Consider the following 27,320-nt stretch of genomic DNA (forward strand, 5'->3'; position numbering starts at 1 on the left):
TTAGTTTTATGTTTGCATCTGCCAATGACCCAGGAGTATCACCAGACATAGGCCAATTTTGCTGTTATTTTGTAAGCTTAGGGTTTCCTAGATCAAGTAGGCCATGCAACTTTAAATCTTAGACACCTGCCAAAGAGAGTACCATGTTTATAAATTATCAGGAGACATCCTTTTCATTCTCCTCTAAAAACCCAAATAGTGGTATATAAACTTCCTTGCCATGTCTATATATCATTGTTATGTACGTTTTTAAATTTTGTTTTGTTTTTTCCATTCTACACTTTAATTAAAGATACAACCTTTTCAGATGCTGGATCTTTGTAGATGGTCTTTGTTCTAACTCTCTACTTTCCATGCTCTCAAGGCATCACCATCTGTGTCTGTAGGTCAATAGAAACTGTCCCCTAGTTTAATGACAGACATACCTCATAAACACGCATTCTACCATTTTTTTCTTCTCCATTTGTTTTCACTCTGCTCTTTGAGTCTGGAACCCGAGACTTGCCCATTCTGAGCTATAACTAAAAAAGAATGTTTGCTATATTTTATCCAACACTTCTAGATTTTTGTCTTACAAAGGTATGCAGACTATACAGTATATCAGTTTACTAGAACTGTAAATATATTATCCAGCTATTTAAAAATATATATTTTAAGTTGAGAAAAAGGAGAAACATGCATGAATTTCATTTTGTGTTTATTCTAAAAATAAAGCAAAAGGGTAAAGCTTTCCTGGCCTGCTTATTTCTGACCATATTTATCTTTCATAAAATTTACACAGACTTAGCTCAGCTATTTCATTTCCTACTGTTAAAAGAATTTCCAAAGCTTTGAATTTACCAGTGTAAAGACAATTTATAGAATACAATCACTGAATCTTACTCTATGTCGATACCCTAAGGGTGCCTGTTAAGATCTCCCTGTTACCAGTTATGTAATCTTAAACTAGTAATTTAATATAGGAATAAATATCATATCTACCCCAAATAGTTGTTGAAAGGGATAAATGAAATAAGAAAGTAGTATACTTATTTCAGCGCCAGGTCATAAGTGAGCACTATGCTGAGTTATATTATAAATAAAAGATGACAATAATAATAATAACATTAAATTGGTATTTGGTCACCAAATTCCAGATGACCCTGAAACACCAAACACATTTGATTCAAAACAGATCTTTTGTGGCATCTAATTATCTACACATTTTAATAAAAACCTCAGCTTAGCTGTCATTGTGAGGTATAAGAAGATCAAACTCGGGGCTTTGGCATGCTTTCTAAGGTTAGGCTGAAACGGTAAATTATATCATTATGTATGTAACTCTGGAATTTTTTTAAGTGTTTAAATTAATTAATATAAGGGTAAACACTGAGCGTGGCACCTGGCGCGTTGTGGGCCCATGTCAGTTTTCTTTCTATCATTATTATTTCAAGTCTTTCCACAAATCTAGAAGAAAAGAATGGAATGCCAAGGCTTGGAAAGTGTCTGCCACGTAAGTGTCAAGATTGCTGGATGAGTGCTCGCTTCGGCAGCACATATACTAAATTTGGAACGATACAGAGAAGATTAGCATGGCCGCTGTGCAAGAATGACACGCAAATTCGTGAAGCGTTCCATATTTTTCCATGACCAAGTAGGATTCATCCGGGGGATGCAAGGCTGGTTCAACATACGCAAGTCTGTAAACATAATTCACCACATAAACGGAACCAAAGAAAAAAACCACATGATTATCTCAATTGATGCAGAGAAGGCCTTTGACAAAATTCAACAGCCCTTTATGCTAAAAACCCTCAATAAACTAGGTATTGGCAGAACGTATCTCAAAATAATAAAAAAGCTATTTACGACAAACCAACAGCCAATATCATACTGAATGGGCAAAAACTGGAAGCATTCCCTTCGAAATCTGGCACTAGATAAGGATGCCCTCTCTTACCACTCCTACTCAATATAGTACTGGAAGTTCTAGCCAGAGCAATCAGGCAAGAAAAAGAAATAAAGGGTATTCAAATAGGAAAGGAGGAAGTCAAATTGTCTCTATTTGCAGATGACATGATTGTATATCTAGAAGACCCCGTCATCTCAGCCCAAATCTGAAACTGATAAGCAACTTCAGCAAAGTCTCAGGATACAAAATTGATGTGCAAAAACCACAAACATTCTTATACACCAATAACAGACTTAAAGAGAGCCAAATCAAGAATGAACTGCCATTCACAATTGCTACCAAGAGAATAAAATACCTAGGAGTACAACTAACCAGGAATGTAAAGGACCTCTTCAAAGAGAACTACAAACCACTGCTTAACGAAATAAGAGAGGACACAAATAGATGGAAAAACAGTCCATGTTCATGGTTAGGAAGAATCAATATCATGAAAATGGACATACTACCCAAAGTAATTTACAGATTGAACGCTATCCCCATCAAGCTACCAATGACCTTCTTCACAGAACTGGAAAAAACCACCTTAAACTTCATATGGAACCAAAAGAGAGCCTGCATAGCCAAGTCAATTCTAAGCAAAAAGAACAAAGCGGGAGGCATCACACTACCAGACTTCAAACTATACTACAAGGCTACAGTAATCAAAACAGCATGGTACTGGTACCAAAACAGAGATATAGACCAATGGAACAGAACAGAGGCCTCCGAGGCAATGCCACACATCTACAACCATCCGATCTTTGACGAACCTGACAAAAACAAGCAAGGGGGAAAGGATTCCCTGTTTAATAAATCGTGTTGGGAAAACTGGCTAGCCATGTGCAGAAAGCAGAAACTGGACCCCTTCCTGACACCTTACACTAACATTAACTCCAGATGGATTAAAGACTTAAACATAAGACCTAACCCCATAAAAACCCTAGAAGAAAATCTAGGCAAAACTATTCAGGACATAGACATAGGCAAGGACTTCATGACCAAAACACCAAAAGCATTGGCAACAAAAGCCAAAATAGACAAATGGGACCTAATCAAACTCCACAGCTTCTGCACAGCAAAAGAAACAGTCATTAGAGTGAATCAGCAACCAACAGAATGGGAAAAAATTTTTGCAGTCTACCCATCTGACAAAGGGCTAATATCCAGAATCTACAAAGAACTAAAACAGATTTACAAGAAAAAAACAAGCCAATTCAAAAGTGGGCAAAGGACATGAACAGACACTTTTCAAAAGAAGACATTTATGAGGCCAACAAACATATGAAAAAATGCTCATCATCACTGGTCATTAGAGAAATGCCAATCCAAACCACATTGAGATACCATCTCAATGCCAGTTAGAATGGCGATCATTAAAAAATCTGGAGACAACAGATGCTGGAGAGGATGTGGAGAAATAGGAACACTTTTGCACTGTTGGTGGGAGTGTAAATTAGTTCAACCACCATGGAAGACAATGTGATGATGCCTCAAGGACCTAGAAATAGAAATTCCATTTGACCCAGCAATCCCATTACTGGGTGTATATCCAAAGGATTATAAATCGTTCTACTATAAGGACACATGCACACGAATGTTCATTGCAGCACTGTTTACAATAGCAAAGACGTGGAACCAACCCAAATGCCCATCGATGATAGACTGGACAGGGACAATGTGGCACATATACACCATGGAATATTATGCCGCCATCAAAAACAATGAGTTCGTGTCCTTTGTAGGGACATGGATGAACCTGGAAACCATCATTCTCAGCAAACTGATACAGAACAGAAAATCAAACACCACATGTTCTCAATCATAGGCGGGTGTTGAACAATGAGAACACATGGACACAGTGAAGCATCACACACTGGGGTCTGTCAGAGGGAAATAGGGGAGGGACAGCAGGGGGGTGGGGAGTTGGGGAGAGATAGCATGGGGAGAAATGCCAGATATAGGTGATGGGGAGTAAGGCAGCAAATCACACTGCCACGTGTGTACCTATGCAACAATCTTGCATGTTCTTCACATGTACCCCAAAACCTAAAATGCAATTAAAAAAAAAAGATTGCTGGATGACTGTTTATTGAATTTGTAAATGAAAACTTCCTTAAACACCCCACCCCCACTCCCCTTCTAATTAATCACGTCTCAGCATTTGTAAGTAGAGTTCCTACACTGGTCTGTGTCTTAAGGAAGTTTATAAATAATTCGAGCTACACAGAAGAAATTACTATGAGTTATTTGATCATATAAAGAAATTATGCTGATTTTACAGAAAGTGATCACCAACACTTGGAGACTGTTCATATGAAAGCCTTGGCTAGTAGCTTTTTTTCATTGGCCTGGAACTGATTTTGAAGAACAGGAAGAATTATAAACCAGGACTGTCCATGCAAGGCTACTCAGCATAACGAAGCAAGTGTACCTACTTTTCTAGAAGACAAGGCCAAAAATCTTAGCCAATAATCTATGTTGATTTTACGTTTTATCTCATAGATGATATTGATTTCAGTACGTTTTATCTCAAAATACTTTGTAAAGTTTCTGTTTATGTATCTAGTAAAACTAGAATGTCTCTCTGCCAATTTTCTTGCAATAGCAATCTCTAGGTACATTTGTGAAGGGAATAATGACAACTTACATGAGTGTCATGTCCAAAATTAAATCTCATCACTTTTGAAAAAATATATTGGGATAAAGGAATGCTGTATAGAGTATGGAATCCAGATCCAACCACAAAATGTTTTGGAATCCTTCTTGCGTAGATTCTGGATAAATCTGTTATCTAAAAGATTTAAGTATTTTTCTGCCTCCTGGGAAGCAGAGGTTTGACATAATGTCTGAGGCAATGCATCACTTTAAGCTGGAATAACCTTCCCAATGAGGATTTCCTTAAGCAAATGAATAGAGAGGTTTGAGTCACTGTAACTGGAAGGAATTAAGCTGCTCTTCACATTAATGTAAAAGATTGGAATTAAGAGATGACAGTGTATTTCAGGAATTGTTTCTTTTAGAGGAAGATTTCTTTCCTAGATATATGTTTAGATTACACTGCCCAGTCTTAGGCTCATGAATATCTGTTTGTAGTGTTAAATTGTCTCTCTCACATTGCTGGCCATGAGCAATCAGGCCTAGAGAAAGTTAATAAAGGTTGAGTTTGCACTTTATTACCAGTAAGCTGTCTTGCTTTCCATAGGAACTTAGTATGAACAGCCACTCCAGCTACATCAACTATTATAGAATAATCTCTAATATATATGACCCTATATTAAAATATTTACATAATTTATTCTACCCTTCTCTTTCTTAACACTTCCATTGATTCTTCCTCTCTTCTGGTGCTAACCCCAAAAGTGATAGAAATATACTACGTAAAGTCTGCAATAAGTTTTCCTAATCACTGGCTAGTTCTCCATATTGTGATTTAAGGACCCAAGATGCCTTTGTCTTGTGGTTCTGTCATTCTCAACGTGTGGCTCCAAGTTACCACGTTCACTTGCATCAAACTGTGCAAGGAAAAAATCATGGAGTTTGAAGCACAGGAAATTTTTATAGAGCAGATATTTCAGTAGTACATATTGCTTCTGCTCAGATTACACTGGTTAAAGCTAGTCACATGGCATGGATTTAATAGAGGCTGGAAAATGTATTCTAACTACATGCCTAGGAAGGAATCTAAATGGGTTTGGCAAAGAGCTGGCCAGTAATAAATCACACTCTCTTTGTTTCTTCATCAGTCTAATTAATTTTTTTAGTTGAAAGGTTACAGTTGTCCTTGGGAAGCTATAGTTCTACTAATTTCTTACTAATTGCAACCTGAGGAAAATGAGAGATTTTTTATATTCTAAAAGTCAGAGGAGTTAATTTGCATTCAGTAGTTCTTAATCTCCATATGTGTTCTAGCCTTTATAGTCACTTTCTGTGGATCAGGAGGAGCCAAGACCAAAAAATATAAAGAGAGACACAGAAGCACAATCTTCACCATATGCTAGTGGAGGAATAAAGAAGGGACACAGATCAGGATTGCTAAAGTCCAACATGGACTTAACTTTTGATCTTCCACACATGGGTATGATAAATAGATTCAAAAATCGTTCCATTTGAATCAGTACAAACAAACTTCAATTATCTCCATGTAGACTTAGATGAAAACTTCTAATATTTACAAATTAGCAGAAACTTATTCTGGATCTCTGTAAATATCTACTATAGGATAATTATTTTTCTGCAAAAGTCAGTTTTCAGAGGGTATGGAGCTGGATCAATATGACTTCCTATCAATATAATTGAGTTAACTGAGCCTGGATTATATAAATTCAGAGTACAAATAGGTTGGTATGGCATTGCAGTATTGAAGATTCAAAAGCCCACTCTAATTGAGGACTCATTGACTATAGAGACTAAAGGTGTATCTAGTTGGTGCTATCTGACGTTTCTTCAGCTGTACCACCTGACACCTCTCCAGAACTACAAAAATAAAGGTGCAATATGCGCTCACTTTCCTGACACACATCAATTATATATAGAGACAGATAGTAAACATTTTTAAAATTACTGAGAGAGGCTAATTTATATATTTGGGCTGGGGCTTAATGTTTAGCTTCTTAATTCAACAAAACACTTTTCCAGGCTCTTTGGAAATGTGAAGAAGAAATGACAATAAATGACTTAGCCTAGATCATTTTAGTAATGTTGTTAGAGGAGATAAGCAATACATGTGTTTAACTATAATATATGGAATAATAGTAGTGCTGAAGCAGAAATATAAACAAGATATAATGGCAATACAGAAGATAAATGGATTAATTCTATATAGGCAGTATCTTAAAGGGCTCATAGGAAAGATATTTAAGTTGCATCTTGGAGGGAGATTGGATTATAGAAGCTAGAATGATGCAAAAAAAATTATGTGCGCAAAGGTGCAGAAGTAAACAAGGTCATATGGTTAGGGAGTAGAGAGTAATCCAATTTTACTGGAAGCAATTCAGTCATTATTCAATAAATATTTATTGAGTGCCTATTACGTGCCAGATACTATTATAGGCACCTATGATACATCAATGAACAAAAACAGATTAAAACATAACAAAACAAAAACCCTGACTTGGATCCTTTTATGAGAAGGAGGAGCACAGAGAATGTAAGAGACGGTAAGATAAGAGGAAAAAAGATTGAGGCCATCATATTGAGCACCTTAAATTCTTTTCTAATAAGCAAGGAAGCTGAGTTTAGAATTTGGATTTGGAAGTCCTCACATACATGTGAGAACAAAAATCCCTGGAGATAAACTGGGTTTCCCAGAGAGAGAAGAGATCTGAAGAAAGAATTTTTAGGAATGACATCAGTAAACCAGGACAGTTGAGAAAGAGCTGGTAGAGCAGACTGAAAAGAAACTTTCAGAGCATAAGGTTTCTGAAGGAAGGGAGAGTACTTTTCTTTGCACCACTGAATTTCCAGTGCTTAACACAGCCCTATCAACACAGGAGGTGTTCATTTTTCTTTTAAATCCATACATTATTGAAAGAAGTCAGGAGATAGCATTACAGACCTCAGAGGGAGGAAAAACTTTCAGTAGTGAGCAGAAAAATTTTCCCAATTGTTAAATCAGATAAGTAACTATGCTGGTTATTCTCTTTGCCCCTTGAAATCTTTTATCTGTCCTCTGAACTAAAGGACTGACCTCTACAAACTGTGTTACCTGAGCTTCCCACCCTCTGTCTTAAGTTTGGGTTAACCAATGGGAGATACCAACAGGACATCATGGGTAAGATAAAAGATAAGTAAGGGAATTTCTTCTGCTCCCCCTCCCTGAATGATCCACAGTTTTGACAGAAGCCAATTTTCCTCTGCTAAGACCACAGCTTATATCAGGCAGCTACAGCTCATGCTCATTTCTGGTAGCACTTCTTTCTTCACTTGCCTTCCACTCTTGCTGGTCTCTGGATACCTCACCACCCTGCTCGGCTTCTTTAACCTCCCACTGGGTTATTTCCCCTCACCAAAATTCACTTTATAAAATTAAACCCTTTGATTGTGTCATTTCCTACTAGACCATGACTGATGGAGTCATTAAAATCTTTTAAGAGATCATTCATGACACTTTAGGGATACTGTAAAGGATTAATTCAGTGGGGAAATCTAAATTCAGGTAGGATAAGTGAGTTAATAGTGAGTGGGAAAACAGAAGCTGTGAGTAGAGACTTCTCATAATATAAAAATGAATGGAAGGAGAAATGGCATGATGTAAAGAAGAAAGGGCTAGGGAAGGTTTTTCATGTATCTATTTATTTAGGATGAGGAAGAATTCAGCCTATAAACCTGTTCAACAGAATGCACCAATAGAAAATTAAAGAGTAGGAATTTAAGGCTCAGAAATAATAACCATTGGAGCACTATCTCAGGGAAGTCAGGTTTAGCACTGGTTAACACTGGTTAAAACCTGTGAAAGAAATAGGGACACTTATTCTAGAACAGAAATGAAAAATGTAAAGTTGGTGGTAAACAGAGATAGAATTAGTTATAGAAAACAGGAAAGCTGAGACAGGTTACATCTGAGGGCCCCTCTTTTCTGGGCAATCTATGATGAAGCAGTATTTGCTAATATAGTCATAGGAAACTACACATGATTTCAGATAAATGGAAAGAGGTAATAAATTTGAGTTGTGAGTTTAACTTTATTCCATGAAATGGGTGTTGAGAAAGAGATTTTCAGAACTCTGCAATTCCGTCTTTTATCTTGCAACGAGTAGGATAGATCAGAGAAAAAGAAAACCACTGTATTTGTAGAAACTGTAATAGCCTAGAGCAAGAGTGAATGAGGGTCTGACCTATGCAGAGAAGAGAGAGGCTAAATAAGCAGATGCTGCAGAGAGTCTCTTCATGCATTTGTTATCTGCACCATGCTCAGCTTTATATAAGGCACAATGGAGACTGTACAAAGAGCAAAGAACATATTTCCTACCTTCAAGGAGCTCACAAGCTAGCTGGAAAAGCAGAGATTAATAGCAAAGACTAGAGTATGGGAAACACTATCAAACTAAGGGTAGAGCCAGGCTTCTAATCCCTGCCTTCCACTAACTCAATATCAGATAATGCATCACATGACTTATTTTGTCATCTGCACCTCAGCTTCTTAATTTGACCAATTAGGAAGTTAAAAATTGATGGTTTCTTTGGTTTCTAAATACCATTCTTGAATAAAAGGAACCAGGATTCCTTAGAGAAATACCTAATGTGAGGGCTGGGGCAAGTAAAATAGAAGAAGCTGGAGGATCTTGTAGTGCCAAAAGGAAGGAAATGCTCAACACACAAATGCATGGGGACACAGAAGCGAACCCAATGGAGTTCCCAGTGGCCAAAGTTGAAGTAATTTGTTCAACAAAATAACATGGCATTAGATTATAAGCCAAAATATGAAATACTAGTTGACTATCCTTATCTGAAATGCTTGGGGCCAGAAGTGCTTCAAATTTCAGATTTTCTCAGATTTTTGGAAATTTGCATATGTACAATGAGATATTTTAGGGATGGAACCCAAGTGTAAACATGAAATACATTTATGCTTTTTATACACATAGCCTAAAGGTAATTTTATACAATATTTTTAATAATTTTGTGCATGAAATAAAGTTTTGACTACAACCCATCACATGAAGTCAGGTGTGGATTTCTCTACTTGTGGCATTATGTCAATGCTCCAAATGTTTGGGATTTTGGAGCATTTTGGATTTTGGATTTTGAGTTAGGGATGATTAATCTGTGAATCTATATGAGTGCACACCAATATAAATGATTGAATAAAAATAAATGAATAGAAAAGTTAAATCTTCCTTACAGAAGAATTTCAAATAATATATGTAATTACTCCCTCTCCTAGAAAAAGGTGAAACTTGTTACCCTTCTACACATACCCTGAGAGTGAACTAGGCTTAGTGACTCAAACCTAAGCAATAGAATAGGGAAAGGGAAAAATAATAACTTTATACTAGAGAAACCTGGCCAATATGACATTAACCAAGTGATGAGGGTTAATATCCCCAGAGATGTCACCCTCAATAGGATATGGTGAGAAGGGCATTTCACCTCTGTGATCTTCTTCCCAGAAACTCATAATCCCAGTCTAATTATGAGAAAGACATCAGACAAACTCAGACTGGAGAACATTCGTCAGGATACCTTTTCAGCACTCCTCAGGACTGTCAAGGTCATAAAAAAAGAAAGAAAGAAAGAAAGACTGAGAGAAAAGAGGAAAGATAGAAACTGTCACAAACCAGAGGAGACTGGGGAGACATGACAATTAAATGCACTGTGCTACCTTGAATCAAATCCTGGACTAGAAAAGGGACATTAATGAAAAAACAGATGAAAACCAAATAAAGCCTGGAGTTCAGTTAATTTTTAAAAAATTGATGGTCTCTAAAGTCTCTTCCAGCTGGTAGCTATAATAATAGCATTTATTATCTAATTGCTTCAAAATTGTGTTCATATTGCTTACAAAGTGCTAAGAGCACATGAAGTAAGGGAACTATTAAAGTAGATGCAAGGCTTTAATCCACTTTTTCCTCCCTCTCTCTTCTGACTTCCTGTAGTTGTTTCAGTGATGTAGTGTATGATCAGTTCATTTTCAAAGCAACAGTATAATAGTGAGTCTGTTGTCTCTTGTTTGTTACTTTCCCAAGTCAGTGCCCATCCTCTTTTCGTAGTAAGAACGGCCTCTAGTGAACCAGCAGGTTTCCATCCGTTTGCAGTCTTGAGCTATGGGCCTCCCGTGCTGTGCTATCATGCTCTTACACAGTTGCTATGGTGATGGTCATGGTGGCAGAGCTACCTTTGGCTCACTTGATTTTCCTGGACAGTTTCTTTGCTTTAAAAAAAAAAAAAAAAAAAAAAAAACTACGCACACACAGTTTATGAAGCCCTAATGTGAAATCATGCTGGCTCTGATTCATGACATTTTCCTGAGACTTTATAATGTTTCTTTTTTCTAAATAAGCAATTTCAGGTCAGGTAAAAATGTGAGTAAATCATGCCTGGCTCTTGTTCCAGATGTATCAATTTCTGTTCATTCCCCCTTTCCCCCTCATGGCTTTGGGACAATAAAAATAAGCAATGCCTCCACTCTGGAGCCTTTCTGAGTATGCAGTGTATAAATGGTATACCGTGCAGGGAGCTATATTTCCCTACCTTGGTCATTACCAAGCGTTTTCTCTGGCAATTATCTGAAACAGAGCAGTAACGTGGAGTAATGATCTTGGCACACTTGAGACCCTGGGAGGATCAAAGAGGCTGATGTGACAGTTCATGAAATAGGGAGGAAGCAAACCGTCCCCCACTGCCAACACTAACACAGCCCTGTGCTTGAGAGTCTGGGAGAACCCCGTTGCCAAGTGTCTGCCTGCATTTTCTTTGAGGGGTCCAGCCCCAGAGCAGGTCAGGAAAATTATGGCTTTTATCAAGCAGACACTGTGGCTCTCTTTGAGGATGGCCAAAGTCTCACTCACTACTAGTAACTGCTACACATGTGGTCTTTTAAAGAGAGGACATGAATATTTTCATTAACTGGGAAAGAAGGTGCCCACATGGGACTTCATTTATTTGGGAGACATAGGGCAAGGCTGAAAGGGGCAGGATGTTTATAAAGAAATTAAGAGTGAGGACTCCGGAGACAGACTGCCTGGGTTTTAATCCTGGCCCTTTCAGTTACCATTCTGTACAACATAAATAAATTCTAACCTCTCTGCCTAAGCACCCTATCAGTAAAATGAAAGTAATGATAATACCCACGTCACAGGCTTTCCTGGCGATTAACATGTGAGAAGTACTTATAACACTGCTTGGCACACACTTAAGTCCTCAATAAATGTCAACTGCTATCATTATGTTCAGGAGAGGATGGTGGTTTCAAAATCCTGGGCTTACACAAGGAGTTTTTCATAGATAGAAAAGACCATCTTTCATAGTCCACACAGGTAGAAAGGGTAGTCCTTGGTGAGCCTTGAATGGACTTGTCCAAAGAAGTTTACATTTTTATGTAATTAAGAAATGGGGCCTCCTGAGGAAGAAACTGGTGGTGCTGTGGGTTTTGAATTCTAGGTAGGCTCTAGAAACTGACTTTGAGAAAATGTCTTACATTAGCTCTTCCCCATATAACACAGGAAGATATTCCTATCATTTATTATTGTGTTCAGCATATAAGCATTAAAAATTACAACATCTTAGAAATTTAACAAAATTTCTTAACAAAACACTAATTCCTCAGAGACTGTATGTGATGAGTTTTACAATTACAGAGCACATTTATATAGAGCATATTATAATGAAGCTCAGTAATATTCATAACAAATGTGATCTGCCAACCGAGAATTCTCTTTTAAGAAGATTCTCTTTTCCTAGCTTCATGTGCTTTATGAATGGTAGAGCTGGTATTTGAATCTGTACAACTACATATAAAATAGACCTTACACATTTTGGCTAAAAGGCCAAGCTATTTCAGGTATACAAATGTATGAGAAGAAAGCCCAATATAAATAGGTTTTTCAATAACTCCTCAAAGTTAAATTCAAAATGCCACTCCAAGTGTAAGTCACAAATTCTACAAATAAAAAGATTTGCAGAGACCCAAATATTCTATTTACATTATATTTGAAACATGAAGCAACTTGAATTTAGGTCCATTTTTTTCTGTTTTTGTTTTGTTTTGTTTGTTTGTTTTTTAACACTTTAAGTACTTTAAGTTCTGGGATACATGTGCAGAATGTGCAGGTTTGTTACATAGGTATACTTGTGCCATGGTTGTTGGCTGCACCCATCAACTGGTCATCTACATTAGGTATTTCTCCTAATGCTATCCCTCCCCTTATTCCCTATCCCCCAACAGGCCCTGATGTGTAATGTTCCCCTCCCTGTATCCATGTTCTCATTGTTCAACTCCCACTCATGAGTGAGAACATGTGGTATTTGGTTTTCTGTCCCTGTGTTAGTTTGCTGAGAATGATGGTTTCCAGCTTCAACCATGTCCCTGCAAAAGACATGAACTGATCCTTTTTTATGACTGTGCAGTATTCCATGGTGTATATATGCCACATTTTCTTTATCCAGTCTATCATTGATGGGCATTTGGGTTGGTTCCAAGTCTTTGCTATTGTGAACAGTGCTGCACTAAGCATATGTGTGCATGTGTCTTCATAGTAGAATGGTTTATAATCTTTTGAGTATATACCCAGTAATGCTGGGTCAAATGGTATTTCTATTTCTAGATCCTTGAGGAATTACCACACTGTCTTGCACAAAGGTTGAACTTATTTACACTCCCACCAACAGTGTAAAAGTATTCCTATTTCTCTACATCCTCTCCCACATCTGTTGTTTCCTGACTTTTTAATGATCACCATTTTATCTGGCATGAGATGGTATCTCATTGCGGTTTTGATTTGCATTTCTCTAATGACCAGTGATGATAAGCTATTTTTCATGTGTTTCTTGGCCACATAAATGTCTTCTTTTGAGAATTGTCTGTTCCTATCCTTTGCCCACTTTTTGATGGGGTTGTTTTTTTCTTGTAAATTTGTTTAAGTTCCTTGTAGATTCTGGATATTAGCCTTTGCCAGATGGATAGATTGCAAAAATTTTTTACCATTCTGTAGGTTGCCTGTTCACTCTGATAATAGTTTCTTTTGCTATGTAGAAGCTTTTTGGTTTAATTAGATCCCATTTGTCAATTTTGTCTTTTGTTGCCATTGCTTTTGTTTTTTTATCTTGAAGTCTTTGCCCATGCCTATCCTGCATGATATTGCCAAGGTTTTCTTCTAGGGTTTTTATGGTTTTAGATCTTATGTTTAAGTGTTTAATCTATCTTGAGTTAATTTTTGTGTAAGGTATAAGGAACGGGTCCAGGTTCAGTTTTCTGCATATGGCTAGCCAGTTTTCCCAACACTATTTATTAAATGGGGAATCCTTTCCCCATTGCTTGTTTTTGTCAGGTTTGTCAGAGATCAGATGGTTGTAGATGTGTGGCATTATTTCTGAGGGCTCTGTTCTGTTCCATTGGTCTATATATCTGTTTTGGTACCAGTACTATGCAGTTGGAGTTACTGTAACCATGTAGTATAGATTGAAGTCAGGTAGCATGATGCCTCCAACTTTGTTCTTTTTGCTTAGGATTGTCTTGACTATACAGGCTCTTCTTTGGTTCCATATGAAATTAAAGTAGTTTTCCTAATTCTGTAAAGAATGTCAATGGTAACTTGATGGCGATAGCATTGAATCTATAAATTACTTTGGGCTGTATGGCCATTTTCATAATATTGATTCTTCCTATCCATCAGCATGGAATGTTTTTCCATTTGTTTGTGTCCTCTCTTATTTCCTGGAGCAGTGGTCTGTAGTTCTGCTTGAAGACATCATTCCCATCCCTTGTAAGTTGTATTCCTAGGAATTTTATTCTCTTTGTAGCAATTGTGAATGGGAGTTCACTCATGATTTGGCTCTCTGTTTGTCTATTATTGGTGTATAGGGATGCTTGTAATTTGTGCACATTGATCTTTTATCCTGAACTTTGCTGAAGTTGCTTATCAGCGTAAGGAGATTTTGGGCTGACATAACGAGGTTTTCTAAATATACAATCATGTCATCTGCAAACAGAAACAGTTTGACTTCCTCTCTTCCTATTTGAATACCCTTTATTTCTTTCTCTTGCCTGATTGCCCTGGACAGAACTTCCAATACTATGTTGAATAGGAGTGGTGAGAGAGGACATCCTTGTCTTGTGCCACTTTCAAAGGGAATGCTTCCAGCTTTTGCCCATTCAGTATGATATTGGCTATGGGTTTGTCATAAATAGCTCTTATTATTTTGAGATATGTTCCACTGATACCTAGTTTATTGACAGTTTTTAGCATGAAGGGATGTTGAATTTCATTGAAGGCCTTTTCTGCATCTATTGAGATAATCATGAGGTTTTTGTCTTTGGTTCTGTTTATGTGATGGATTATGTTTATTGATTTGCATATGTTGAACCAGCCTTGCATTGCAGATATGAAGCCAACTTTATCATGGTGGATAAACTTTTTGATGTCCTGCTGGATTCTGTTTGCCAGTATTGAGGATTTTCACATCAAAATTCATCAGGGATATTGTCCCGAATTTTTCTTTTTTTGTTGTGTCTCTACCAGGTTTTGGTATCAGGATGAAGTTGGCCTCATAAAATGAGGTTGAAAGAAGTCCCTCTTTTTCTATTGTTTGGCATAGTTTCAGAAGGAATACAATACCAGCTCCTCTTTGTGCCTCTGGTAGAATTCAGCATGAGTCCTTCTCGTCCTTGGCTTTTTCTGGTTGGTAGGCTATTAATTACTTCCTCAATTTCAGAACTTGATATTGATCTATTCAGAGATTTAACTTCTTCCTTGTTTAGTCTTGGGAGGGTGTATGTGTCCAGGAATTTATCCATTTCTTCTAGATTTTCTAGTTTATTTGCATATAGGTGTTTATAGTATTCTTTGATGGTAGTTCATATTTCTATGGGATCAGTAGTGATATCCACATTATCATTTTTGATTGGGTCTATTTGATTCTTCTCTCTTTTCTTTTTTATTATTCTGGCTAATAGTCTAGCTATTTTGTTGATCTTTTCAAAAAACCAGCTCCTGGATTCCTTGATTTTTTTGAAGGGCTTTTCATCTCTCTATCTCCTTCAGTTCTACTCTGATCTTAGTTATTTCTTGTCTCTGCTAGCCTTTGAATTTGTTTGCTCTTGCTTCTCTAGTTCTTTTAATTGTGATGTTAGGATGGGGTGTCAATATTAGATATTTTCTGTTTTCTCCTGTGGGCATTTAGTGCTATAAATTTCTCTTTAAACACTGCTTTAGCCGTGTCTCAGAGATTCTGGTATGTTGTATCTTTGTTCCCATTGGTTTCAAATAACTTCTTTATTTCTGCCTCAGTTTGATTATTTACCCAGTAGTCATTCAGGAGCAGGTTGTTAAGTTTCCATGTAGTTGTGTGGTTTTGAGTGACTTTCTTAATCCTAGTTCTAATTTGATTGCACTGTGGTCTGAGAGATGTTTGTTATGATTTCTGTTCTTTCGCATTGCTGAGTAGTGTTTTACTTCCAATTATGTGGTCAGTTTTAGAATAAGTGTGATGTAGTGCTAAGAAGAATGTATATTCTATTGATTTGGGGTGGAGAGTTCGTAGATGTCTATTAGGTCTGCTTGGTCTAGAGCTGAGTTCAACTCCTGAATATCCTTGTTAATTTTCTGTCTTGTTCATCTGTCTAATATTGACAGCGGGGTGTTAAGTCTCTCACTATTATTGTGTGGGAGTCTAAGTCTCTTTGTAGGTCTCTAAGAACCTGCTTTATGAATTTTGGTGCTCCTGTATTGGGTGCATATATACTTAAGGTAGTTAGCTCTTCTTGTTGCATTGATTCCTTTATCATTATGTAATGCTCTTTGACTTTTTTTATCTTTGTTTGTTTAAAGTCTGTTTATCAGAAGCTAGGATTGCAACCCCTGCTTTTTTTTTGCTTTTCATTTGCATGGTAAATATTTCTCCATCCCTTTATTTTGAGCCTAAATGTGTCTTTGCACGTGAGATGGGTCTCCTGAATGCAGCACACTGATGGGTCTTGATTCTTTATCCAATTTGCCAGTCTGTGTCTTTTAATTGAGACATTTAGCCCATTTATATTTAAGGTTAATATTTTTATGTGTGAATTTGATCCTGTCATTATGATGCTAGCTGGTTATTTTGCCTGTTAAAATCTGCTTTTAATTTTGTATTTTTACTTTTTATTGATACATAGTATTTTACATTTTAATGGAGGTAGATGTGGTATTTTGTTACATACATAGGTTGTGTAATGATCAAATCAGGATATTTGAGGTATTTATCACTTGATTATTTATTTTTTCTATATATTGGGAACAATTCAAGCTACTCTCTTCTAGCTATTTTGAAATATATAACGCATTGTTGTAACTATAGTTGCTCAACTCTGCAGTTGAACAACAGAAGTTGTACCTTTTATCTAACTGATGTTTGCGCCTGTTAACCTACCTCTCTTCATCCTTGCTTCACCCACCCACTCATGCTTCCCAGCCTCTAGTATATATCATCTGTTTTTAAAAGCCTTTCCCATCTCTTCTCTCTCTCCTTCCCCTTTTTCCTTCTTTCCATGAATGAAGAGGTAATTAATACTTCCTCTCTGCTAGATACTGTACTGGATGCTTCCATAGTTGTTTTCATCAGCTCAGGTGATTTTTGTTTGTTTGCTTTTCTATTAAAGTACCACTGCCAATGATGATGCTAAAGAGCCCCAAATAAATCTCCATAATAGTCATTTCATGAAGTTATCTTATACATGCTCACACTTTATAAGAAAAGTACTATTACAATGCTTCTCAAGGGATTCTCTGAGCATTCTTTGATGCCTTCATGATCTCCATTTTCAGTGCACCAAGTCCCCTCCAAGGAGAGACCCTGGGTAATGACAATCTCTGGTGTCAACTAAGATTCTTAAGGACTGTATCCTGGTTGTGATTCCTATGTGACCTGAAGGTAAGCCAGTAACTCAGTCTATCTTCTATTTGGTTTCTTAAACTAATATTTTATGAATACATGCCACACACTGCAAAATAATTAAAACATGTATATGGACAAATAATTTCAATTTTGAATTCTTTAATAAAAATAATAGAAATGACATTAAAGTTAAGATTGAAAAAAGTTGTTCTTTTAGTGCTGAATTCACTTCTTCCTTCATGGAGTTTTTCCACATCCTTAAGGAGCTAAGAGTCACTTTTAAAAATAAACAACTAAGTCACTGGAAAGTAGATATTAACCAAGAGTGATGCAAATTCTGTGCATCCTATGAGTTAATTAAAGAGACCATCTCATAAAAGAGCAACACTGAAAACTTCTGCAGAGACAATGTGGTGCAGTGGAGAGAGCATTGATCTCAGTGCCAGCTGTGAGAGAAGACAGACAATACCTTGGTGGTGTTATTACACCACTAATTACAACAGTAACATAAGAAGAGACTATTCAGGCTGTGATCAACTGAACCCTAGAAACCTTTCTGGTATTCACTATGAACCTTAGTCTCAAAAACCACAAAACAAATCTGTTAGTCCATTCTCACACTGGCATAAAGATAATACCCAAGACTGGGAAATTTATCAACAGAGAAGGTTTCATTGATTCACAGTTCCACCAGGCTGGGATTGCCTCAGGAAACTTACAATTATGGAGGAAAGAGAAGCAGATACCTTCTTCACAAGGTGGCTAGAGAGAAAAAGTGTATGTAGGAGGAAATGTTAAACACATAAAACTATCAGATCTTGTGAGAACTCACTATCACAAGAACAGCATGGGGGAACGGCCCCCATGATCCAGTTACCTCCCACCAGGTCCTGTCCTTGACACATGGGTACTATGGGATTATAATTCAAGATGAGATTTGGATTGGGGACACAGAGCCAAACCATTTCAACAAAGGACAATTATATATCTGTTTCAGTCTAGGTCCAAGTTTATATTTCTCTAGAATTTTTATCCTTTTACCACGGGGGAATATTTTTTTAAACATGCTTTTAAGAAAGTCACCAAGGCAAGAGAGAAAAAGGAATAGGACAGTCCCAAAGGAGCTGAGGTATAGAATAACTGGTCTTTCAGGGTATTTCCAAAAGACTAGTCAAGAGGGTGGCACTTGTGGAAGAGGAGCACGAAAAGAATATCATGGTAAGGGAAGAAAACCTAAAACAGCAGAAAGAAAAATAATTTTTTTTAAAAAAAAAGCACTATTAAGGAAAGACATCAACAATTAAAAGCATGAAAGCAGCAAAAACAATAAAAGTAGTAAATATAATTATACGTTGTATATAAAACTGTTCTATTTGATTTACTCAGCAGCTCTTTGGGTTCTGTAAAAGAGGTATTATCTTCCCCATTTCATAGATAAAGAAACCAAGGCCCAGAGACTTGCCTAATTACATAGCTAGTAGTTGAAGTTTTCTGACTTATGATTTAAGAATATTCTCACATGGAAAAGGGAAAGGATAAGACAAAAATTGAAAGATAAAAATAAAGAGAAAGTGGTGATTAATAAACGTTTGTTGCATGAGTGACAAATGTATATAACAGGAAAGTCTGAAAATACAAATTTCAACTTCGACGGAGAATATTTCTCTGGGCTCACTACACATTTTCAAGACTTTGGCCCCTGACTCCCACAGATATCATTGTGGATATGATATAACTCAGGGAAATAAATCCCTATTTTTGTTTATAAATTAAGAGATTAATTAATACATAGTAAGTCAATTATTATTATTTGTTGACCACAGTGTCAGTCAGGGTTGAGGCAGGAAAGAAATGGCTCATTCAAAGGGTAAATCGCATTTAACGAAGGGACTGTTTACACATTTGAAGGGAGAATAACCAAGGGATTGGTCATAAAGGGAAGTGTTCTTCACTCTTGGGCCCCAGTGCAATGAATAAGAGGGAGCACAGACCCCAGGGAGTGCTGCGGCCTTGAGAGAAGGCTGCTTGACAGAAGCTGAGGTCTCTGGATCTCTGATAGGAGAATTTAGCCATGATGGTGACAGTAGAGAGAAGGATGCTGTGCCAAATACCTTCTTTTCCAAAAAACTATAAAATCAATAATTTAGAATGGGAATAAGGGGAAGAGATGAAAGACTGTACTACTTCAACAAAATGTGGAAAAAGAGGAAAAAGCATCTTTCTTAAGGTGAGAATTTAGAAAATGGGGAAATATATATAAAGTTGAGTTATATTTACCAGTTTTGTCCATTCATTCTGCAACAGTGTAATGAACCTACTACACTGCAGTCATTCAGAAACCTTGGGGTTAATGTGACAATAACACTAAACCCCTGCCCCCAAAGACATCAGTCCACCAGGAGGGACATGCAAGTAAATAGCAGTAACAAAACCAATATAATATCATGTTATAAAAGAGATACACACACAATTCCATGGTGTAAAGAGAGCAAGTGCTATTCTTGGTAGAATTGGAGAAGATTTTCAAATGAAGGGACATCTGAATGACATTTTAAATTAGCAGTTTTGCAAGACCAGTGAAATAAAGGCATTTCAAGTATAGGGAGTGGCTTGTGTGCAGGTGTGGAAACTCTAAAGGTACCTGATGATTTAAGGAGCTGCAGTAGTTCAGCATGGCTTGAGTTTGGCAGGGGTGGGGGTTATGGAGGAGTATTATGCTAAAGACCATTAACTTGACTTTAAATAACAGTTGTAGATTTTAAACCAAGGAAGTGATATGGTTACATTTATGTATTAGAAAGACCATTACTGAAGTATTGTTTCCAATTTAAGGAATGGAAGGGGTGGCGAGGAGGAAGAGTTAAGTATAAATTTATTTCCACTAAATTTCTGTCGGTCACTTTTTTATCTTTATTATATTTGCTTGATTTTTTTATAAAGGGGGGCATTTTAATCTGAGGCAAGAAGGAGAAAAGTGCAGAGTGAAAGATGGGGTTTATTTTCATATCGATATCATTGCCTTGCGAACATTCTGGTGAGGTGCTGCAGGTAAAGGAGCTCTCCTGCTCAAGGACTGACCTTGGTAGAATCTTGCCTACCCATCTACATTCAGGGAATTTCACTTCACTTTCCCTTCTGGATATGGCCAGCCCACCACCAAAACAAGGGAAGAGATATGGGAGTGAAGATTCATCCCCTACACAGTGCATCATTATTGGCAAGTGAGAAGCGGAGCTGGGAATTTGAGAAGCAAATCAATGCCTTCTGCTTCTCTTCATTAGTTCTGACAACAGATGGAAAAGAGGCAAACCCTCACCTTCTGTGGTTGCTTCTGATATTCAACTGGGAACCTCATTCTCAGTAGCTACAGATTTCTCTAATCACTCATCTTAACTTAACTTGACACTGCATTCTATTGCCTTTCATGAGAAGGATCTTGGGAGGCTGTAAACCTATGTTGCTGGGAAACAAATGTATTGCCTTAAATAGAGCAGGAGAGGAGCTGCAGATTTCCAACTCTTACAGCTTGTTCACTTGTGGAGACTGGGCTGCAATGTGCTCTTGAAATCTTTGGGGTGGGCCTTGTTTCTGAGGAAATAAAGAGGCCCCAGAACCTCCCAAGTGAGTGAAAGAATGATTTCCAGATACTCAAATGGAGTGGCCTTCTGGCTACATTAGCTGGATGTGCTTGGCAGTCTTTCCATCTGGCTGGCCAGTATCCTGAGGTTAGCAAAGCAGAAGGCAAATCTTTGGGGAGTTAAAAGACATGTGCACGTGCCAGTATTTTTGACAAATGCTCAGTTAATTGTTTTCTATGATTCTTCTCCTGAGACACAAACTGTATGCACCAGGCACCAAGAACTATCCCCTCCCACCACCCCAGATCCCAAGGGAAGCTTCATAATTACACACATTTGGGCCAAGCATCTACCCCACAGGAAATGGAAAGATCAGGCCCTAGGGATGAAAGAATGATGCAGGGCATGGGAAAGCAGGGAAATCTCCTCAGTGAGAAAGAAGACAAATTCACATCAGCCTGTGAGCTTATATACCAGTAAGAGAAATTCAGAATTTCTTGTTAGGATACTAAGGAAATGGTGGTCAGAAGAGGCCTGGGTAAGTTGATGAAAAATCTGTATTGTTCTATATCTGGTAAACAATTTAGTATTTGGAAACCACAACATTCCAGGATGGAACTCAATTTTGGATCAGTTACTGGAAATAGTGGCATATGCCATGGGTTCCAAAACAGATTATGCATAAGTAGAGTTGAATCAGGGGTCTAAACTCTAAAATCCATGATCTTCATGAATGTTTTTTTCCAGAACTAGCCCTTTTACGATTTTGTCTGTTTTTTGTTCTACAGCTTTTTCTAGTTATGTTTAGCTCCTGACATTTATTCATCAACTATCTGTAGTTGGGCACCGTGTAGAATGTTTGCATACTCTGCTTTTGTTGAGTTAGAAAGGTTTAGAATATGTAGCCCTCTGAATGAATGCTAACTGGATGAAAATCTCACCTGTACACACCCATGTTGCTTATTAGAGCAACAGACTGGAATGGGAAAGAGCCCCAGTTCTACTACTGATACTGCTGGAGAATTGGCTTCAGTGAAAGATAATTTAATTTCAACTTATGGCATTTTTGTCAAATGTTTTGAATCAAGAGATTTATGTACTAGGTATAAAATCTAACCTCTCCATATATGTTTTTAAAGTAATTCTTGTTTGCGTCCACTAAAGATAGATTTTATTAGCAATGACAACATAATGTGCTAAGTTAATTTAAAGATCTGCAATCTAAATAAGTTTCTTTAAGAAAACTAAGATACTGAGTTACTTATTAAGGATTAATTATCCATTCTCTTTGGAATTCAAAATTTTCAGAAAGAATAGAAACTCCTCAAAAAAACAGTTGAATTTAAAAGGCATTGAAATCATAAAGATAAAACAGTTATGTAGATGGTTAATGGATTTTACATGCCTGAGAAAATCTGTAAATAACTTCAATAAAATGTTGACTGAAAGAACAAGAGTACAAGAGAAGCAAGTATCAACAAAATAGCAAACACACAGAAAACAACTTGAACAAGACAGTTGTTATGAGGGAATAAATGAATCAGACAAGAAGCAGTATTGGTAAATTCAAGTTTAAAAATTTGACCAAGACATTCAATATAATAATTGGAAGTGGAATAAAATGAAATAAAGGCAGGAAAAAAAGTCTGAGGCAAAGGCAAATAAAGGAAAGAGATTGAACTAATTTTTCCTTTACAAAAATATTTTTACAATAAAAATACCTGGTTGGGCATGGTGGCTCACTGCCTGTAATCCCAACGCTTTGGGAGGCCAAGGTAGGTGGATCACCAGATTAGGAGTTCAAGACCAGCCTGGCCAATGTGGTGAAACCCCATCTCTACTAAAAATACAAAAAAACTACCTGGGAGTAGTGGCATGCACCTGTCGTCCCAGCTACTCGGGAGGCTGAGGCAGAAGAATCGCTTGAACCCAGGAGGTGGGGGTTGCAGTGAGCCAAGATTGCACAACTGCACTCCAACCTGGGCAATAGAGGGAGACCCCGTCTCAAATAAATAAATAAATAAATAAAATTTTAAAACCGTATGATTGTTTAAAATCATATTAACTTATTTTGGGGAATAAATGCTTTATTTTGTTTTGGCTTGTTTTTCAACCAGGAGATAGCAGGTCTGTGTGAAATTAGTATAGGGCTAATTAGTATAAGGCTATTTGCATAGAGAGTGTACTATAATAATCAGTAGTAAAACAATCTCATATACTTTGAAAAATTAAAAAATCCCTCACTGAAGCCTCTTCCAGACATGTGTCATGGGCTCTTTTTTTTTTTTTCCTTTCTGAATTTTTCCATATTAACAAAATAAGCTGCTCTTCCTTTCATTCCTTTGGCCACAGGACAGATGAAATTCACCAAAGTCTCTACCACAGACATTCTCAGATGGTGCTAATAAAAAGAAGAAACCCAAACCAGAACTGGTGGTCCACATTGTGAGAGTTGCTTAATATCATCACAAAGCAATAATTATCCACAGCATGCTTGGTGGCTCAACATTCTGAAAGGCAAATGTCAAGGGCATATAGTCTCAACCATGTTGCTAATGGCAGCTCATGTTTTGTGTTGGGTGGTCTTGTGTTCTGCCTGGTGGTCTTTCTTCTGCCTGCTATGACAGCACTAATGATTTCATGTCCACAGTATTCACTTGTCTCCCTTTAGTAATGCATGACAAGTCATAAAAGACAGACTGCCCAGAAATGACACTGCAGTATTCCAGACATTTTCTCTCTTGGTGGTGACAGTTCCAAATCAAGCTGGCTCAGTGCTTTAAGTCAAAGCATTTGTCTAAGTGGCAGTTCAAAATGCAGCCTTAGATCTGGAAAATCAAACTAGGCTTTTCTCACTTCTGCCATCATTGCTGGTAGTAAATATTTAACTGCTGGACCACAGCTAGCAGATTATGATAGATGACACAGAATAGAATACAACTCTTTCTTTCCTAGCTGTGAAGAACTCATCTTTTGGTTAGAGAGATTTCACTACCTTTTAATAAGCATAAGTAGGCCATTTTACAGACTTTCTTCCACACTCATTCACGGTTTCTTTCCCAAATTCCCACAAAGAATAGCAAGGGAAGCTTCATGGCTGCAAAGAATATCAATATAATTTCTGTTCAGAGGATCAAAGTATCACATACTCAAAAATCAATCCAGGCAATTATCCCAGTTTTAACTCTAAAGAATATATTAGAACATTCTTTATCAGAACCTGACCTATAACGCTGTATAGGGCAATCAGACCAAGAATTCACTCTCAATAGACTTTTGGGACCATCAATTAGATTAGGTTTGGGGAATTCAGTGCTACTCCCTATAAACTACCCATCACAAGTGATCTTCCTGCAAAATCCTACACTCTACCTCTACCATGCCATTTTCTTACTTTTGGCCTTTTATTGTGGTTAACTTTTCATAATCATTCTTTTGTTAAATGAACATAAATTGAGTCTATTGAACCTCTTAAGGCCTAGAAAAAGCTTCTAGAAAGGAATGATACTTGAGCTAGCCATTCTAAGTGCTTTCATCACATCCTTAAGAAATATTTGATACAGAACCTGCCATACTATATTGTAATCATTTTGCTTCATTATCTGTTTCTTCTCCTTTATTATAGGTTCCTTGAAAGCAGATACCAGACATATTTATCTTCCCATACCATTGCCTAAAAACTGTGCCTGGTCCATAGCATAGGGGCAGTGCATGTTTTAATTAGTAGATTAAACTTGGCCCATTGGAGAGGAGAGAGTGATTACAAGGACAAATAAGATTTCGTTTTATCCCTCAAGTTCTTTCTAAGTTAGCACATTGCTAGGTACAGATTAGTTGCTCAATAAATGCTGGCTGGTTAGTCAATTATCAGACAGTTATTTTTCTTCACATGGAAAGACAAAGCTACCAAAATGAATATATACCAACAAAGCCAGCTATAGTTTTATTTTGAAATAGCAACACCTTTCCTACCCTCACTCAGGACTTCAAGTACTAATAACAAGAAAGAAACAAAGTATAGGAATTGCTTATCATACCAAGCATAATATCTGAAGCCAAAACTGAGACAGTCTAGTGCCAGGAAAGGATATTTTAAACTAGAACCATCTTGGATCAAACAAGATATTTGGTTCTTAGTACTTCTGGTCTCCAATATGCCTCAACAATTTCCAGTTAGACCTTGACAATTATGTGATAAAATAAATATAAAAACACTTTAACACTGTATAACACACAATGAAAATATAAGTGCTATAAATAGAAACTGTATTTCTGCATTTAAAATACATGGACCAATTTGGTAAGTGCATACACGAAGAAATAGTGATTTGAGGCATTTCCTAATTCATTTATACTCTTTTTTTAATTAAGTAACTTAAAGCATGAGATCTATTGTAAAGTCAGAACTAAAAAGGACCAGAGAAGAAGAGGAAGTAGATGACAGAAGAGTAGAATATTGTAAGAGGGAAGTACTTAGTACAGAATTACACAGCCCAATAGAGAAAATTAGAAACTGATTCAATATCTATTAAATAGACTTTAACTGAGTGTCACTGAGTGTCTCTTAGGTCCCAGGCATGAAGCTAAGAACTGTGAAGCACATCAAGATGAATAAATTTCAGCCTAGTGAAAGAAAGCTTGTAGTCTGTGGGTTGGGAGGGTGGGGGTGGAGGGAGGGGAAAAAAGACAAGCATGTATACAAATATATCAGAAGGCAGAAGTAATCAGAGCTGGAAGAGAAGTTCAGACAAACTTCTGTCATAGTTTAAAGAAAGAAAATGTCTGTTCATTGAAGGATGCTTCAGGGTAATTTCATAGTGGAGATATTACATAAGCTAAGTCTGAGAAGAAATTCAAGAGGTAGATATAAAGGATGAAGAACTCTACATTCAGAATTAACAGTCTGAGAAAAGCATAGAGGTAGGAAACTTACTAGCTATGTTTAATAAGCATCAAGTACTCCATTTTGTCTAAAGTTTAAGGTATGCATGAAGACATAGTGAGGAATGAGGCTGAAGAGCCAACTGTGGCTAGGTTGTCAACAGTCTGGAATACTAAGCCAAAGGATTTGGGCTTTATTCAGTCATCTTTGGGAGCTACTCAAAGTATGATAAGATCATAGCTGTATTTTCAGAAGCTTAATCTAGAAACAATAAAAGAGTAAGTTAGGTGAAAAAAGATTGGAAGTGGGAGATAAATTTAGGTGTCATTATTATAAAGACCAGTACAAAATTTAATAAAGATCTTCAAGAAGGAGGTGACTGCTATAACGTTATCATATTTGCCATGGTCTACTCAGGCTGCTGTAATACCATAAACTGAGTGGCTTACAAACAACATAAATGTATTTCTCACAGGTCTGAAGGCTGAAATGTTGAAGACCAAGGTGCTGTCAGATTTGGTGTCTGGTGAGGCCTGCCTTCTGGTTCATAGATAGTGGCTTCTCACTGTGTCTTCATATGATGAAAAAGACGAGGCAGCTCTCTAGAACCTCTTTTATGAGGGCACTAATCTTGTTCATGAGGGCAGAGCCTAATTATCTCCCAGTTAGCCCAACTGCCGACCACCATCACCTTGGGTGTTAGAATTTCAACATATAAATTTTGAGGGGACGTGAACATCCAAACCACAGCAATAGTATTAAATGTGACAAATACTGCTGTCTTGTTTAGTAAGTGTAGGAATGAGCCATGAAAGATTAGAAGGGAGGCTCGCATGAATTGGCACTGAGGTGAGGAATGACGCCTGAAGGAATTTAGTGTCAGGTCTGAACAAACAGGGTAGGAGCAAGATGCTTGCATGCTTACATCATACATAGGGCCTCATAACAGAATTACGAAGGAGGGAGGTGAAACAAGATGCCAAATAGAAGCCTTCAGCAATCATTCCCTTCCATAGGAATGCCAAATTGAGTAACTGTCCACACAAGAAAGCATGTTCATAAGAACAAAAAATCAGGTGAGAAATCATGGTACCTGATTTTAACATCATAGCAAGCAAAGAGACACTGAAGAGAATAAGCAAGCGTCTTGAATTGCTGACACCACCCCTCCCCCATTCTCCTGTAGTAGCTATGTGGCACAGATTGAGAATCCTTGTGCTTGCAAGAGGGAGAGTGCAAGGATTGTTGTACTTCGAATTGGGACTCAGTGCTGTCCTGTCACAGTGGAAAGCAAGATTGGGCAGAATTCAGCCACCACTCCTGAAGAGAGCATTTAGACCAACCTTAGCCAGGGGGGAATCACCCATCCCAGCAGTGGGAACCTGATTTCTGGCAAGCCCCAGCA

At 37.3% G+C, this 27,320-nt stretch overlaps 3 long non-coding RNA genes and 1 other non-coding gene across 13 annotated transcripts in view; 3 read left to right on the forward strand and 1 right to left on the reverse strand.

The window, feature by feature from the left end:
• The window catches only part of LOC116560157, a 325,176-nt gene that overhangs the window by 202,789 nt on the left and 95,067 nt on the right, over nucleotides 1–27,320 (forward strand). For all 10 annotated transcript variants that reach the window (XR_004272822.1, XR_004272831.1, XR_004272824.1 and 7 more), the window contains one exon: nucleotides 17,386–17,491. This is a non-coding gene — a long non-coding RNA (uncharacterized LOC116560157). The remainder of the gene's footprint in view (nucleotides 1–17,385; nucleotides 17,492–27,320) is intronic.
• LOC116560339 lies at nucleotides 1,517–1,623 on the forward strand. Its single transcript, XR_004272923.1, has one exon. It is a non-coding gene; the product is annotated as a U6 spliceosomal RNA (small nuclear RNA).
• LOC116560158 lies at nucleotides 17,391–23,469 on the reverse strand. Its single transcript, XR_004272832.1, has 3 exons — nucleotides 23,384–23,469; nucleotides 23,032–23,036; nucleotides 17,391–17,485 (listed from the first exon to the last, which is right to left on the reverse strand). It is a non-coding gene; the product is annotated as an uncharacterized LOC116560158 (long non-coding RNA).
• On the forward strand, nucleotides 18,147–26,961 carry LOC116560159. The gene is made up of 2 exons (XR_004272833.1): nucleotides 18,147–21,571; nucleotides 23,386–26,961. It is a non-coding gene; the product is annotated as an uncharacterized LOC116560159 (long non-coding RNA).

This window comes from Sapajus apella, unplaced genomic scaffold (assembly GCF_009761245.1).
Source record: "Sapajus apella isolate SASKATOON/1434 unplaced genomic scaffold, GSC_monkey_1.0 scaffold25, whole genome shotgun sequence".
Lineage (NCBI taxonomy): Eukaryota > Metazoa > Chordata > Mammalia > Primates > Cebidae > Sapajus > Sapajus apella.